Here is a 13,924-nt window from a genome sequence, read left to right on the forward strand (position 1 = left end):
AAGTTACAGCCTCATTCCCAATTGTATTAATTTAATCTCTTACCTCAAAATACTCCATTATGACAATGTGAAAAAGTTTTTTTTTTACTTTTTTGAATTTATTAAAAATAGAAAACAAAAAATCACATTTACATAAGTAGTCACAGCCTTTGCCATGAAGCTCAAAATTGAGCTCAGGTGCATCTTTTTTCCACTGATCATCCTTGAGATCTTTCTACAGCGTAATTGGAGTCCACCTGCAGTAAATTCAGTTGATTGGACATGATTTGGAAAATATAATAACTGTCTATATAAGGTCCCACAATATTTTCATCCAGGATATCTCTATATATTGCTGCATTCATTTTTCCTTCTATCCTGACTAGTCGAATAATGGGGGCCACTGTGCTCATTGGGACCTTCAAAGCAGCAGAAATGTTTCTGTATCCTTCCCCAGATTTGTGCCTCAAGACAATCCTGTCTCGCAGGTCTACAGACAGTTCTTTTGACTTCATGCTTGGCGTTTGTGCTCTGACATGCACAGTCAACTGTGGGACCTTATATAGACAGTTATTGTATTTCCAAATCATGTCCAATCAACTGAATTTACTGCAGGTGGACTCCAATTGAGCTGTAGAAAGATCTGTGAATACTTATGTAAATGTGATTTTTTTGGTTTTCTATTTTTAATATATTCAAAACATGAATGTAACATGACAAAATGTAGAAAAAGTGAAGCGCTGTGAATACTTTCCGGATGCACTGTACCTTCATGGAGACAAACGTGTGTTGACGTCTCATGTAAGGTTAGTTGTTGTGACCTTTGACCCGTACTGTGCACTTTGCTTCCTCTGTCTTTCTTGTGGTTGGTTCAGGACTGAGCGATGACATCCTAGAGACTCATTTGGATCTCGACGTGGACCCCATGCTGTACGACTCTGCTGCAAACTCAGACGAGGATGTCGTGTACTCCAGCAGCCCTTTCACTGACTCTCAACTGTTGGACGTATCTTTGCTGCCGCCCGCTCTCTGACATCCCTGCTTTGGACATGGAGGATTGTCCTTGTCTTCAATTGCTGCTTGGAACCCCAGCCAAGCCCGCCTCACCCATGTGTGTGATGAAATGGCATTGTGTATATTATGCAATAAAAAATAAGTCAACTAAAGAGACCCACTCCAAAGGGCTGGCCTCTATGTGGTTTATATACGGTATGAATATATGGGTTGGTCAAGTAGTTCAAGGTGGAGGACAGCTGGGCTATGGTGGGTCCCGTGCCTGTATCTAGTGCGGTTAAAATAGAAGGGTGACCGAGCCAGAACCATGCCGAGGGCAAAGGAGTAGCCCCAAGGAAACCCCTCACCCCCTCCACACCCAATTGTAGACCAGCCCCCAAGGTTCCTAACGCAGCAGGGAGGATACTTAATAGGTATCATAGCTACATGACAACCTTCCCTCAATCGTTGGAACAAAGTGACAATTTGAAATCACTGCAGTACTGCCATAACGCCACTAGGTGACAGCATTGCTCCGCTAACACCCTCATAACTCCGAGTTAACTCCCAAGACCCAAAGTTTCCACCGTTTTGGGAAATGTGGTGCGTAAATCCGTGTAAAAATTGGCCATGAAGCTCAAGCATGCGACGAAACGATGAACATGCACACTGTAAGAAGGCGAATAGATGTTACACGCATTATTTTCATGATTTCTGCTTTTCCATCAACTATTTGTTTTTAGTAGAGATGGTGAAATGAGCCCGAAGCCTCGAAGTGTGTCAAGTCTTCCTGAGTCACACTGCTTCCAAATGGTGACCATTTCATCACGTGACCGCTGACGTCATGAGCATCTTATGTCACAGCGCGCATTGAAACGGACTGGTTATTTTGGCGCTAACTTGTGCATATAATGACCACCAAGCAATTGAACTGTTAATGACATGAACTAATTAAAGCATTTTTGTTTGTAATGGCGATCTGTCTTTCACTCGTTGTAGCGAGATTGCTTTGCCTTCCTTCTTCCACCAGATGTCGCTAATATTGCCTTTGACGGAGACAACGCTCCCAATGTGTTCCGGGACAATGTGAAGGACAACAAAGCTCAAGTTTTCATCTTCCGAGTACACTCGGACGTTAGGAACACACCATTTCCAGCACATGCATATTTCAACTGCTAAACACATTGCTAGACAGTAGAGTGGGATGAATGCCAATAGTGAACTTTTACTGCAACTATGAAGGATGGCCATCTTGAATTGGATGTATAAGTGTTGGATTATTTACCGGTAAATTTTGTAAAGTGGACTGACATGTTGCTACATGTTTCTGGCCTGAAAGGGCCAGCCTTAGAGGGCCAGCCTTAAAGGGCCAGCCTTAAAGGGCCAGCCTTAAAGGCCCAGCTTAAAGGGCCAGCCTTAGAGGGTCAGCTTTAAAGGGCCAGCCTTAGAGGGCCAGCCTTAAAGGGCCAGCCTTAGAGGGCCAGCCTTAAAGGCCCAGCTTAAAGGGCCAGCCTTAAAGGGCCAGCCTTAGAGGGCCAGCCTTAAAGGGCCAGCCTTAGAGGGCCAGCCTTAAAGGCCCAGCTTAAAGGGCCAGCCTTAAAGGGCCAGCTTAAAGGGCCAGCCTTAGAGGGTCAGCTTTAAAGGGCCAGCTTAAAGGGCCAGCCTTATAGGGCCAGCTTAAAGGGCCAGCCTTAGAGGGCCAGCCTTAAAGGGCAAGCCTTAAAGGGCCAGCCTTAGAGGGCCAGCCTTAGAGGGCCAGCTTAAAGGGCCAGCCTTAGAGGGCCAGCTTAAAGGGCCAGCCTTAAGGGGCCAGCTTAAAGGGCCAGCCTTAAAGGGCCAGCCTTAAAGGGCCAGCTTAAAGGGCCAGCCTTAAAGGGCCAGCTTAAAGGGCCAGCCTTAAAGGGCCAGCCTTAAAGGGCCAGCTTAAAGGGCCAGCCTTAAAGGGCCAGCTTAAAGGGCCAGCCTTAAAGGGCAAGCCTTAAAGGGCCAGCCTTAAAGGGCCAGCTTAAAGGGCCAGCCTTAAAGGGCCAGCTTAAAGGGCCAGCCTTAAAGGGCAAGCCTTAAAGGGCCAGCCTTAAAGGGCCAGCCTTAGAGGGCCAGCTTAAAGGGCCAGCCTTAGAGGGCCAGCTTAAAGGGCCAGCCTTAAGGGGCCAGCTTAAAGGGCCAGCCTTAAAGGGCCAGCCTTAAAGGGCCAGTCCTAAAGGGCCAGCCTTAGAGGGCCAGCCTTAAAGGGCCAGCTTAAAGGGCCAGCCTTAAAGGGCCAGCCTTAAAGGGCCAGCCTTAAAGGGCCAGCTTAAAGGGCCAGCCTTAAAGGGCCAGCTTAAAGGGCCAGCCTTAAAGGGCCAGCCTTAGAGGGCCAGCTTAAAGGGCCAGCCTTAAAGGGCCAGCTTAAAGGGCCAGCCTTAGAGGGCCAGCTTAAAGGGCCAGCCTTAAAGGGCCAGCTTAAAGGGCCAGCCTTAGAGGGCCAGCTTAAAGGGCCAGCCTTAAAGGGCCAGCTTAAAGGGCCAGCCTTAGAGGGCCAGCCTTAAGGGGCCAGCTTAAAGGGCCAGCTTAAAGGGCCAGCCTTAGATGGCCAGCTTAAAGGGCCAGCCTTAGAGGGCCAGCTTAAAGGGCCAGCCTTAAGGGGCCAGCTTAAAGGGCCAGCCTTAAAGGGCCAGCCTTAAAGGGCCAGCTTAAAGGGCCAGCCTTAGAGGGCCAGCCTTAAGGGGCCAGCTTAAAGGGCCAGCTTAAAGGGCCAGCCTTAGATGGCCAGCTTAAAGGGCCAGCCTTAGAGGGCCAGCTTAAAGGGCCAGCCTTAAGGGGCCAGCTTAAAGGGCCAGCCTTAAAGGGCCAGCCTTAAAGGGCCAGCCTTAAAGGGCCAGCCTTAGAGGGCCAGCCTTAAAGGGCCAGCCTTAGAGCGCCAGCTTAAAGGGCCAGCCTTAAAGGGCCAGCCTTAGAGGGCCAGCCTTAGAGGGCCAGCTTAAAGGGCCAGCCTTAAAGGGCCAGCCTTAAAGGGCCAGCTTTAAAGGGCCAGCCATAAAGGGCCAGCTTAAAGGGCCAGCCTTAAAGGGCCAGCCTTAAAGGGCCAGCCTTAAAGGGCCAGCCTTAGAGGGCCAGCTTAAAGGGCCAGCCTTAGAGGGCCAGCTTAAAGGGCCAGCCTTAAGGGGCCAGCTTAAAGGGCCAGCCTTAGAGGGCCAGCTTTACAGGGCCAGCTTAAAGGGCCAGCCTTAAGGGGCCAGCTTAAAGGGCCAGCCTTAAAGGGCCAGCTTAAAGGGCCAGCTTAAAGGGCCAGCCTTAAAGGGCCAGCTTAAAGGGCCAGCCTTAAAGGGCCAGCCTTAAAGGGCCAGCTTAAAGGGCCAGCCTTAAAGGGCCAGCCTTAAAGGGCCAGCTTAAAGGGCCAGCCTAAAGGGCCAGCCTTAGAGGGCCAGCTTAAAGGGCCAGCCTTAAGGGGCCAGCTTAAAGGGCCAGCCTTAAAGGGCCAGCCTTAAAGGGCCAGTCTTAAAGGGCCAGCCTTAGAGGGCCAGCCTTAAAGGGCCAGCTTAAAGGGCCAGCCTTAGAGGGCCAGCTTAAAGGGCCAGCCTTAAGGGGCCAGCTTAAAGGGCCAGCCTTAAAGGGCCAGCTTAAAGGGCCAGCCTTAAAGGGCCAGCCTTAAAGGGCCAGCTTAAAGGGCCAGCCTTAAAGGGCCAGCTTAAAGGGCCAGCCTTAAAGGGCAAGCCTTAAAGGGCCAGCCTTAAAGGGCCAGCCTTAGAGGGCCAGCTTAAAGGGCCAGCCTTAGAGGGCCAGCTTAAACAGCCAGCCTTAAGGGGCCAGCTTAAAGGGCCAGCCTTAAAGGGCCAGTCTTAAAGGGCCAGCCTTAGAGGACCAGCCTTAAAGGGCCAGCTTAAAGGGCCAGCTTAAAGGGCCAGCCTTAAGGGGGAGGGCTTAAAGGGCCAGCCTTAAAGGGCCTGCCTTAAAGGGCCAGCTTTAAAGGGCCAGCTTAAAGGGCCAGCCTTAAAGGGCCAGCCTTAAAGGGCCAGCTTAAGGGGCCAGCCTTAAGGGGCCAGCTTAAAGGGCCAGCCTTAAAGGGCAAGCCTTAAAGGGCCAGCCTTAGAGGGCCAGCTTAAAGGGCCAGCCTTAGAGGGCCTGCTTAAAGGGCCAGCCTTAAGGGGCAGGCTTAAAGGGCCAGCCTTAAAGGGCCAGCCTTAAAGGGCCAGCTTAAAGGGCCAGCCTTAAAGGGCCAGCTTAAAGGGCCAGCCTTAAAGGGCCAGCTTAAAGGGCCGGCCTTAAAGGGCCAGCCTTAAGGGGCCAGTTTAAAGGGCCAGCTTAAAGGGCCAGCCTTAGAGGGCCAGCTTAAAGGGCCAGCCTTAAGGGGCCAGCTTAAAGGGCCAGCCTTAAAGGGCAAGCCTTAAAGGGCCAGCCTTAGAGGGCCAGCTTAAAGGGCCAGCCTTAGAGGGCCAGCTTAAAGGGCCAGCCTTAAGGGGCCAGCTTAAAGGGCCAGCCTCAAAGGGCCAGCCTTAAAGGGCCAGCTTAAAGGGCCAGCCTCAAAGGGCCAGCCTTAAAGGGCCAGCTTAAAGGGCCAGCCTTAAAGGGCCAGCTTAAAGGGCCAGCCTTAAAGGGCCAGCCTTAAAGGGCCAGCTTAAAGGGCCAGCTTTAAAGGGCCAGCTTAAAGGGCCAGCCTTAAAGGGCCAGCCTTAAAGGGCCAGCCTTAGAGGGCCAGCTTAAAGGGCCAGCCTTAAGGGGCCAGCTTAAAGGGCCAGCTTAAAAGGCCAGCCTTAGAGGGCCAGCTTAAAGGGCCAGCCTAAAGGGGCCAGCTTAAAGGGCCAGCCTTAAAGGGCAAGCCTTAAAGGGCCAGCCTTAGAGGGCCAGCTTAAAGGGCCAGCCTTAAGGGGCCAGCCTTAAAGGGCCAGCCTTAAAGGGCCAGCCTTAAGGGACCAGCTTAAAGGGCCAGCCTTAAAGGGCCAGTCTTAAAGGGCCAGCCTTAGAGGGCCAGCCTTAAAGGGCCAGCTTAAAGGGCCAGCCTTAAAGGGCCAGCTTAAAAGGCCAGCCTTAAAGGGCCAGCTTAAAGGGCCAGCCTTAGATGGCCAGCCTTAAGGGGCCAACTTAAAGGGCCAGCCTTAGAGGGCCAGCTTAAAGGGCCAGCCTTAGAGGGCCAGCTTAAAGGGCCAGCCTTAAGGGGCCAGCTTAAAGGGCCAGCCTTAAAGGGCAAGCCTTAAAGGGCCAGCCTTAGAGGGCCAGCCTTAGAGGGCCAGCTTAAAGGGCCAGCCTTAGAGGGCCAGCTTAAAGGGCCAGCCTTAAGGGGCCAGCTTAAAGGGCCAGCCTCAAAGGGCCAGCCTTAAAGGGCCAGCTTAAAGGGCCAGCCTTAAAGGGCCAGCTTAAAGGGCCAGCCTTAAAGGGCCAGCCTTAAAGGGCCAGCTTAAAGGGCCAGCCTTAAAGGGCAAGCCTTAAAGGGCCAGCCTTAAAGGGCCAGCCTTAAAGGGCCTGCTTAAAGGGCCAGCCTTAAAGGGCCAGCCTTAAAGGGCCAGCTTAAAGGGCCAGCCTTAAAGGGCCAGCTTAAAGGGCCAGCCTTAGAGGGCCAGCTTAAAGGGCAAGCTTTAAGGGGCCAGCTTAAAGGGCCAGCCTTAAAGGGCCAGCCTTAAAGGGCCAGTCTTAAAGGGCCAGCCTTAGAGGGCCAGCCTTAAAGGGCCAGCTTAAAGGGCCAGCCTTAGAGGGCCAGCTTAAAGGGCCAGCCTTAAGGGGCCAGCTTAAAGGGCCAGCCTTAAAGGGCCAGCTTAAAGGGCCAGCCTTAAAGGGCCAGCCTTAAAGGGCCAGCTTAAAGGGCCAGCCTTAAAGGGCCAGCTTAAAGGGCCAGCCTTAAAGGGCAAGCCTTAAAGGGCCAGCCTTAAAGGGCCAGCCTTAGAGGGCCAGCTTAAAGGGCCAGCCTTAGAGGGCCAGCTTAAACAGCCAGCCTTAAGGGGCCAGCCTTAGAGGGCCAGCCTTAAAGGGCCAGCCTTAGAGCGCCAGCTTAAAGGGCCAGCCTTAAAGGGCCAGCCTTAGAGGGCCAGCCTTAGAGGGCCAGCTTAAAGGGCCAGCCTTAAAGGGCCAGCTTTAAAGGGCCAGCCATAAAGGGCCAACTTAAAGGGCCAGCCTTAAAAGGCCAGCCTTAAAGGGCCAGCCTTAAAGGGCCAGCCTTAGAGGGCCAGCTTAAAGGGCCAGCCTTAGAGGGCCAGCTTAAAGGGCCAGCCTTAAGGGGCCAGCTTAAAGGGCCAGCCTTAGAGGGCCAGCTTTACAGGGCCAGCTTAAAGGGCCAGCCTTAAGGGGCCAGCTTAAAGGGCCAGCCTTAAAGGGCCAGCTTAAAGGGCCAGCTTAAAGGGCCAGCCTTAAAGGGCCAGCTTAAAGGGCCAGCCTTAAAGGGCCAGCCTTAAAGGGACAGCTTAAAGGGCCAGCCTTAAAGGGCCAGCTTAAAGGGCCAGCCTTAAAGGGCCAGCCTTAAAGGGCCAGCTTAAAGGGCCAGCCTTAAAGGGCCAGCCTTAAAGGGCCAGCTTAAAGGGCCAGCCTAAAGGGCCAGCCTTAGAGGGCCAGCTTAAAGGGCCAGCCTTAAGGGGCCAGCTTAAAGGGCCAGCCTTAAAGGGCCAGCCTTAAAGGGCCAGTCTTAAAGGGCCAGCCTTAGAGGGCCAGCCTTAAAGGGCCAGCTTAAAGGGCCAGCCTTAGAGGGCCAGCTTAAAGGGCCAGCCTTAAGGGGCCAGCTTAAAGGGCCAGCCTTAAAGGGCCAGCTTAAAGGGCCAGCCTTAAAGGGCCAGCCTTAAAGGGCCAGCTTAAAGGGCCAGCCTTAAAGGGCCAGCTTAAAGGGCCAGCCTTAAAGGGCAAGCCTTAAAGGGCCAGCCTTAAAGGGCCAGCCTTAGAGGGCCAGCTTAAAGGGCCAGCCTTAGAGGGCCAGCTTAAACAGCCAGCCTTAAGGGGCCAGCTTAAAGGGCCAGCCTTAAAGGGCCAGCCTTAAAGGGCCAGTCTTAAAGGGCCAGCCTTAGAGGACCAGCCTTAAAGGGCCAGCTTAAAGGGCCAGCTTAAAGGGCCAGCCTTAAGGGGGAGGGCTTAAAGGGCCAGCCTTAAAGGGCCTGCCTTAAAGGGCCAGCTTTAAAGGGCCAGCTTAAAGGGCCAGCCTTAAAGGGCCAGCCTTAAAGGGCCAGCTTAAAGGGCCAGCCTTAAGGGGCCAGCTTAAAGGGCCAGCCTTAAAGGGCAAGCCTTAAAGGGCCAGCCTTAGAGGGCCAGCTTAAAGGGCCAGCCTTAGAGGGCCTGCTTAAAGGGCCAGCCTTAAGGGGCAGGCTTAAAGGGCCAGCCTTAAAGGGCCAGCCTTAAAGGGCCAGCTTAAAGGGCCAGCCTTAAAGGGCCAGCTTAAAGGGCCAGCCTTAAAGGGCCAGCTTAAAGGGCCGGCCTTAAAGGGCCAGCCTTAAGGGGCCAGCTTAAAGGGCCAGCCTTAGAGGGCCAGCTTAAAGGGCCAGCCTTAAGGGGCCAGCTTAAAGGGCCAGCCTTAAAGGGCAAGCCTTAAAGGGCCAGCCTTAGAGGGCCAGCTTAAAGGGCCAGCCTTAGAGGGCCAGCTTAAAGGGCCAGCCTTAAGGGGCCAGCTTAAAGGGCCAGCCTCAAAGGGCCAGCCTTAAAGGGCCAGCTTAAAGGGCCAGCCTCAAAGGGCCAGCCTTAAAGGGCCAGCTTAAAGGGCCAGCCTTAAAGGGCCAGCCTTAAAGGGCCAGCCTTAAAGGGCCAGCTTAAAGGGCCAGCTTTAAAGGGCCAGCTTAAAGGGCCAGCCTTAAAGGGCCAGCCTTAAAGGGCCAGCCTTAGAGGGCCAGCTTAAAGGGCCAGCCTTAAGGGGCCAGCTTAAAGGGCCAGCTTAAAGGGCCAGCCTTAGAGGGCCAGCTTAAAGGGCCAGCCTTAAGGGGCCAGCTTAAAGGGCCAGCCTTAAAGGGCAAGCCTTAAAGGGCCAGCCTTAGAGGGCCAGCTTAAAGGGCCAGCCTTAGAGGGCCAGCTTAAAGGGCCAGCCTTAAGGGGCCAGCCTTAAAGGGCCAGCCTTAAAGGGCCAGCCTTAAGGGACCAGCTTAAAGGGCCAGCCTTAAAGGGCCAGCCTTAAAGGGCCAGCCTTAGAGGGCCAGCCTTAAAGGGCCAGCTTAAAGGGCCAGCCTTAAAGGGCCAGCTTAAAAGGCCAGCCTTAAAGGGCCAGCTTAAAGGGCCAGCCTTAGATGGCCAGCCTTAAGGGGCCAACTTAAAGGGCCAGCCTTAAAGGGCCAGCCTTAAAGGGCCAGCCTTAAAGGGCCAGCCTTAAAGGGCCAGCCTTAAAGGGCCAGCTTAAAGGGCCAGCTTAAAGGGCCAGCCTTAGAGGGCCAGCTTAAAGGGCCAGCCTTAAGGGGCCAGCTTAAAGGGCCAGCCTTAAAGGGCAAGCCTTAAAGGGCCAGCCTTAGAGGGCCAGCCTTAGAGGGCCAGCTTAAAGGGCCAGCCTTAGAGGGCCAGCTTAAAGGGCCAGCCTTAAGGGGCCAGCTTAAAGGGCCAGCCTCAAAGGGCCAGCCTTAAAGGGCCAGCTTAAAGGGCCAGCCTTAAAGGGCCAGCTTAAAGGGCCAGCCTTAAAGGGCCAGCCTTAAAGGGCCAGCTTAAAGGGCCAGCCTTAAAGGGCAAGCCTTAAAGGGCCAGCCTTAAAGGGCCAGCCTTAAAGGGCCTGCTTAAAGGGCCAGCCTTAAAGGGCCAGCCTTAAAGGGCCAGCTTAAAGGGCCAGCCTTAAAGGGCCAGCTTAAAGGGCCAGCCTTAGAGGGCCAGCTTAAAGGGCAAGCTTTAAGGGGCCAGCTTAAAGGGCCAGCCTTAAAGGGCCAGCCTTAAAGGGCCAGTCTTAAAGGGCCAGCCTTAGAGGGCCAGCCTTAAAGGGCCAGCTTAAAGGGCCAGCCTTAGAGGGCCAGCTTAAAGGGCCAGCCTTAAGGGGCCAGCTTAAAGGGCCAGCCTTAAAGGGCCAGCTTAAAGGGCCAGCCTTAAAGGGCCAGCCTTAAAGGGCCAGCTTAAAGGGCCAGCCTTAAAGGGCCAGCTTAAAGGGCCAGCCTTAAAGGGCAAGCCTTAAAGGGCCAGCCTTAAAGGGCCAGCCTTAGAGGGCCAGCTTAAAGGGCCAGCCTTAGAGGGCCAGCTTAAACAGCCAGCCTTAAGGGGCCAGCTTAAAGGGCCAGCCTTAAAGGGCCAGCCTTAAAGGGCCAGTCTTAAAGGGCCAGCCTTAGAGGACCAGCCTTAAAGGGCCAGCTTAAAGGGCCAGCTTAAAGGGCCAGCCTTAAGGGGGAGGGCTTAAAGGGCCAGCCTTAAAGGGCCTGCCTTAAAGGGCCAGCTTTAAAGGGCCAGCTTAAAGGGCCAGCCTTAAAGGGCCAGCCTTAAAGGGCCAGCTTAAAGGGCCAGCCTTAAGGGGCCAGCTTAAAGGGCCAGCCTTAAAGGGCAAGCCTTAAAGGGCCAGCCTTAGAGGGCCAGCTTAAAGGGCCAGCCTTAGAGGGCCTGCTTAAAGGGCCAGCCTTAAGGGGCAGGCTTAAAGGGCCAGCCTTAAAGGGCCAGCCTTAAAGGGCCAGCTTAAAGGGCCAGCCTTAAAGGGCCAGCTTAAAGGGCCAGCCTTAAAGGGCCAGCTTAAAGGGCCAGCCTTAAAGGGCCAGCCTTAAAGGGCCAGCCTTAAAGGGCCAGCCTTAAAGGGCCAGCCTTAAAGGGCCAGCTTAAAGGGCCAGCTTAAAGGGCCAGCCTTAGAGGGCCAGCTTAAAGGGCCAGCCTTAAGGGGCCAGCTTAAAGGGCCAGCCTTAAAGGGCAAGCCTTAAAGGGCCAGCCTTAGAGGGCCAGCCTTAGAGGGCCAGCTTAAAGGGCCAGCCTTAGAGGGCCAGCTTAAAGGGCCAGCCTTAAGGGGCCAGCTTAAAGGGCCAGCCTCAAAGGGCCAGCCTTAAAGGGCCAGCTTAAAGGGCCAGCCTTAAAGGGCCAGCTTAAAGGGCCAGCCTTAAAGGGCCAGCCTTAAAGGGCCAGCTTAAAGGGCCAGCCTTAAAGTGTTGGACGTATCTTTGCTGCCGCCCGCTCTCTGACATCCCTGCTTTGGACATGGAGGATTGTCCTTGTCTTCAATTGCTGCTTGGAACCCCAGCCAAGCCCGCCTCACCCATGTGTGTGATGAAATGGCATTGTGTATATTATGCAATAAAAAATAAGTCAACTAAAGAGACCCACTCCAAAGGGCTGGCCTCTATGTGGTTTATATACGGTATGAATATATGGGTTGGTCAAGTAGTTCAAGGTGGAGGACAGCTGGGCTATGGTGGGTCCCGTGCCTGTATCTAGTGCGGTTAAAATAGAAGGGTGACCGAGCCAGAACCATGCCGAGGGCAAAGGAGTAGCCCCAAGGAAACCCCTCACCCCCTCCACACCCAATTGTAGACCAGCCCCCAAGGTTCCTAACGCAGCAGGGAGGATACTTAATAGGTATCATAGCTACATGACAACCTTCCCTCAATCGTTGGAACAAAGTGACAATTTGAAATCACTGCAGTACTGCCATAACGCCACTAGGTGACAGCATTGCTCCGCTAACACCCTCATAACTCCGAGTTAACTCCCAAGACCCAAAGTTTCCACCGTTTTGGGAAATGTGGTGCGTAAATCCGTGTAAAAATTGGCCATGAAGCTCAAGCATGCGACGAAACGATGAACATGCACACTGTAAGAAGGCGAATAGATGTTACACGCATTATTTTCATGATTTCTGCTTTTCCATCAACTATTTGTTTTTAGTAGAGATGGTGAAATGAGCCCGAAGCCTCGAAGTGTGTCAAGTCTTCCTGAGTCACACTGCTTCCAAATGGTGACCATTTCATCACGTGACCGCTGACGTCATGAGCATCTTATGTCACAGCGCGCATTGAAACGGACTGGTTATTTTGGCGCTAACTTGTGCATATAATGACCACCAAGCAATTGAACTGTTAATGACATGAACTAATTAAAGCATTTTTGTTTGTAATGGCGATCTGTCTTTCACTCGTTGTAGCGAGATTGCTTTGCCTTCCTTCTTCCACCAGATGTCGCTAATATTGCCTTTGACGGAGACAACGCTCCCAATGTGTTCCGGGACAATGTGAAGGACAACGAAGCTCAAGTTTTCATCTTCCGAGTACACTCGGACGTTAGGAACACACCATTTCCAGCACATGCATATTTCAACTGCTAAACACATTGCTAGACAGTAGAGTGGGATGAATGCCAATAGTGAACTTTTACTGCAACTATGAAGGATGGCCATCTTGAATTGGATGTATAAGTGTTGGATTATTTACCGGTAAATTTTGTAAAGTGGACTGACATGTTGCTACATGTTTCTGGCCTGAAAGGGCCAGCCTTAGAGGGCCAGCCTTAAAGGGCCAGCCTTAGAGGGCCAGCCTTAAAGGCCCAGCTTAAAGGGCCAGCCTTAAAGGCCCAGCTTAAAGGGCCAGCCTTAAAGGGCCAGCCTTAGAGGGCCAGCCTTAAAGGCCCAGCTTAAAGGGCCAGCCTTAAAGGGCCAGCTTTAAGGGCCAGCTTAAAAGGCCAGCCTAAAAGGCCAGCCTTAGAGGGCCAGCCTTAAAGGGCCAGCCTTAGAGGGCCAGCCTTAAAGGGCCAGCCTTAGAGGGCCAGCCTTAAAGGCCCAGCTTAAAGGGCCAGCCTTACAGGGCCAGCCTTAAAGGCCCAGCTTAAAGGGCCAGCCTTAAAGGGCCAGCTTTAAGGGCCAGCTTAAAAGGCCAGCTTTAAGGGCCAGCCTAAAAGGCCAGCCTTAGAGGGCCAGCCTTAAAGGGCCAGCCTTAGAGGGCCAGCCTTAAAGGGCCAGCCTTAGAAGGCCAGCCTTAAAGGGCCAGCCTTAGACGGCCAGCCTTAGAGGGCCAGCCTTAAAGGGCCAGCCTTAAAGGGCCAGCCTTAGAGGGCCAGCCTTAAAGGGCCAGCTTTAAGGGCCAGCTTAAAAGGCCAGCTTAAAGGGCCAGCCTTAAAGGGCCAGCTTAAAGGGCCAGCCTTAAGGGGCCAGCTTAAAGGGCCAGCCTTAAAGGGCAAGCCTTAAAGGGCCAGCCTTAGAGGGCCAGCTTAAAGGGCCAGCCTTAGAGGGCCTGCTTAAAGGGCCAGCCTTAAGGGGCCAGCTTAAAGAGCCAGCCTTAAAGGGCCAGCCTTAAAGGGCCAGCCTTAAAGGCCCAGCTTAAAGGGCCAGCCTTAGAGGGTCAGCTTTAAAGGGCCAGCTTAAAGGGCCAGCCTTATAGGGCCACCTTAAAGGGCCAGCCTTAGAGGGCCAGCCTTAAAGGGCAAGCCTTAAAGGGCCAGCCTTAGAGGGCCAGCCTTAGAGGGCCAGCTTAAAGGGCCAGCCTTAGAGGGCCAGCTTAAAGGGCCAGCCTTAAGGGGCCAGCTTAAAGGGCCAGCCTTAAAGGGCCAGCCTTAAAGGGCCAGCCTTAAAGGGCCAGCTTAAAGGGCCAGCCTTAAAGGGCCAGCTTAAAGGGCCAGCCTTAAAGGGCCAGCCTTAAAGGGCCAGCTTAAAGGGCCAGCCTTAAAGGGCCAGCCTTAAAGGGCCAGCCTTAAAGGGCCATCTTAAAGGGCCAGCCTTAAAGGGCCAGCTTAAAGGGCCAGCCTTAAAGGGCCAGCCTTAGAGGGCCAGCTTAAAGGGCCAGCCTTAAAGGGCCAGCTTAAAGGGCCAGCCTTAGAGGGCCAGCTTAAAGGGCCAGCCTTAAAGGGCCAGCCTTAAAGGGCCAGCTTAAAGGGCCAGCCTTAGAGGGCCAGCTTAAAGGGCCAGCCTTAAAGGGCCAGCTTAAAGGGCCAGCCTTAGAGGGCCAGCCTTAAGGGGCCAGCTTAAAGGGCCAGCTTAAAGGGCCAGCCTTAGATGGCCAGCTTAAAGGGCCAGCCTTAGAGGGCCAGCTTAAAGGGCCAGCCTTAAGGGGCCAGCTTAAAGGGCCAGCCTTAAAGGGCCAGCCTTAAAGGGCCAGCTTAAAGGGCCAGCCTTAGAGGGCCAGCCTTAAGGGGCCAGCTTAAAGGGCCA

General features: G+C 53.6%; 1 long non-coding RNA gene across 1 annotated transcript; it reads left to right on the top strand.

The window, feature by feature from the left end:
* Window positions 1-9: 9 nt before the first annotated feature.
* Window positions 10-1,944, top strand: LOC144901748 (uncharacterized). The gene is made up of 2 exons (XR_013629839.1): window positions 10-785; window positions 855-1,944. It is a non-coding gene; the product is annotated as an uncharacterized LOC144901748 (long non-coding RNA).
* The last annotated feature ends 11,980 nt before the right edge of the window (window positions 1,945-13,924 follow it).

This window comes from Doryrhamphus excisus, linkage group LG15 (genome assembly GCF_037039965.1).
Source record: "Doryrhamphus excisus strain RoL-2023G ecotype Guam linkage group LG15, RoL_Dexc_Guam_v1.1, whole genome shotgun sequence".
Lineage (NCBI taxonomy): Eukaryota > Metazoa > Chordata > Actinopteri > Syngnathiformes > Syngnathidae > Doryrhamphus > Doryrhamphus excisus.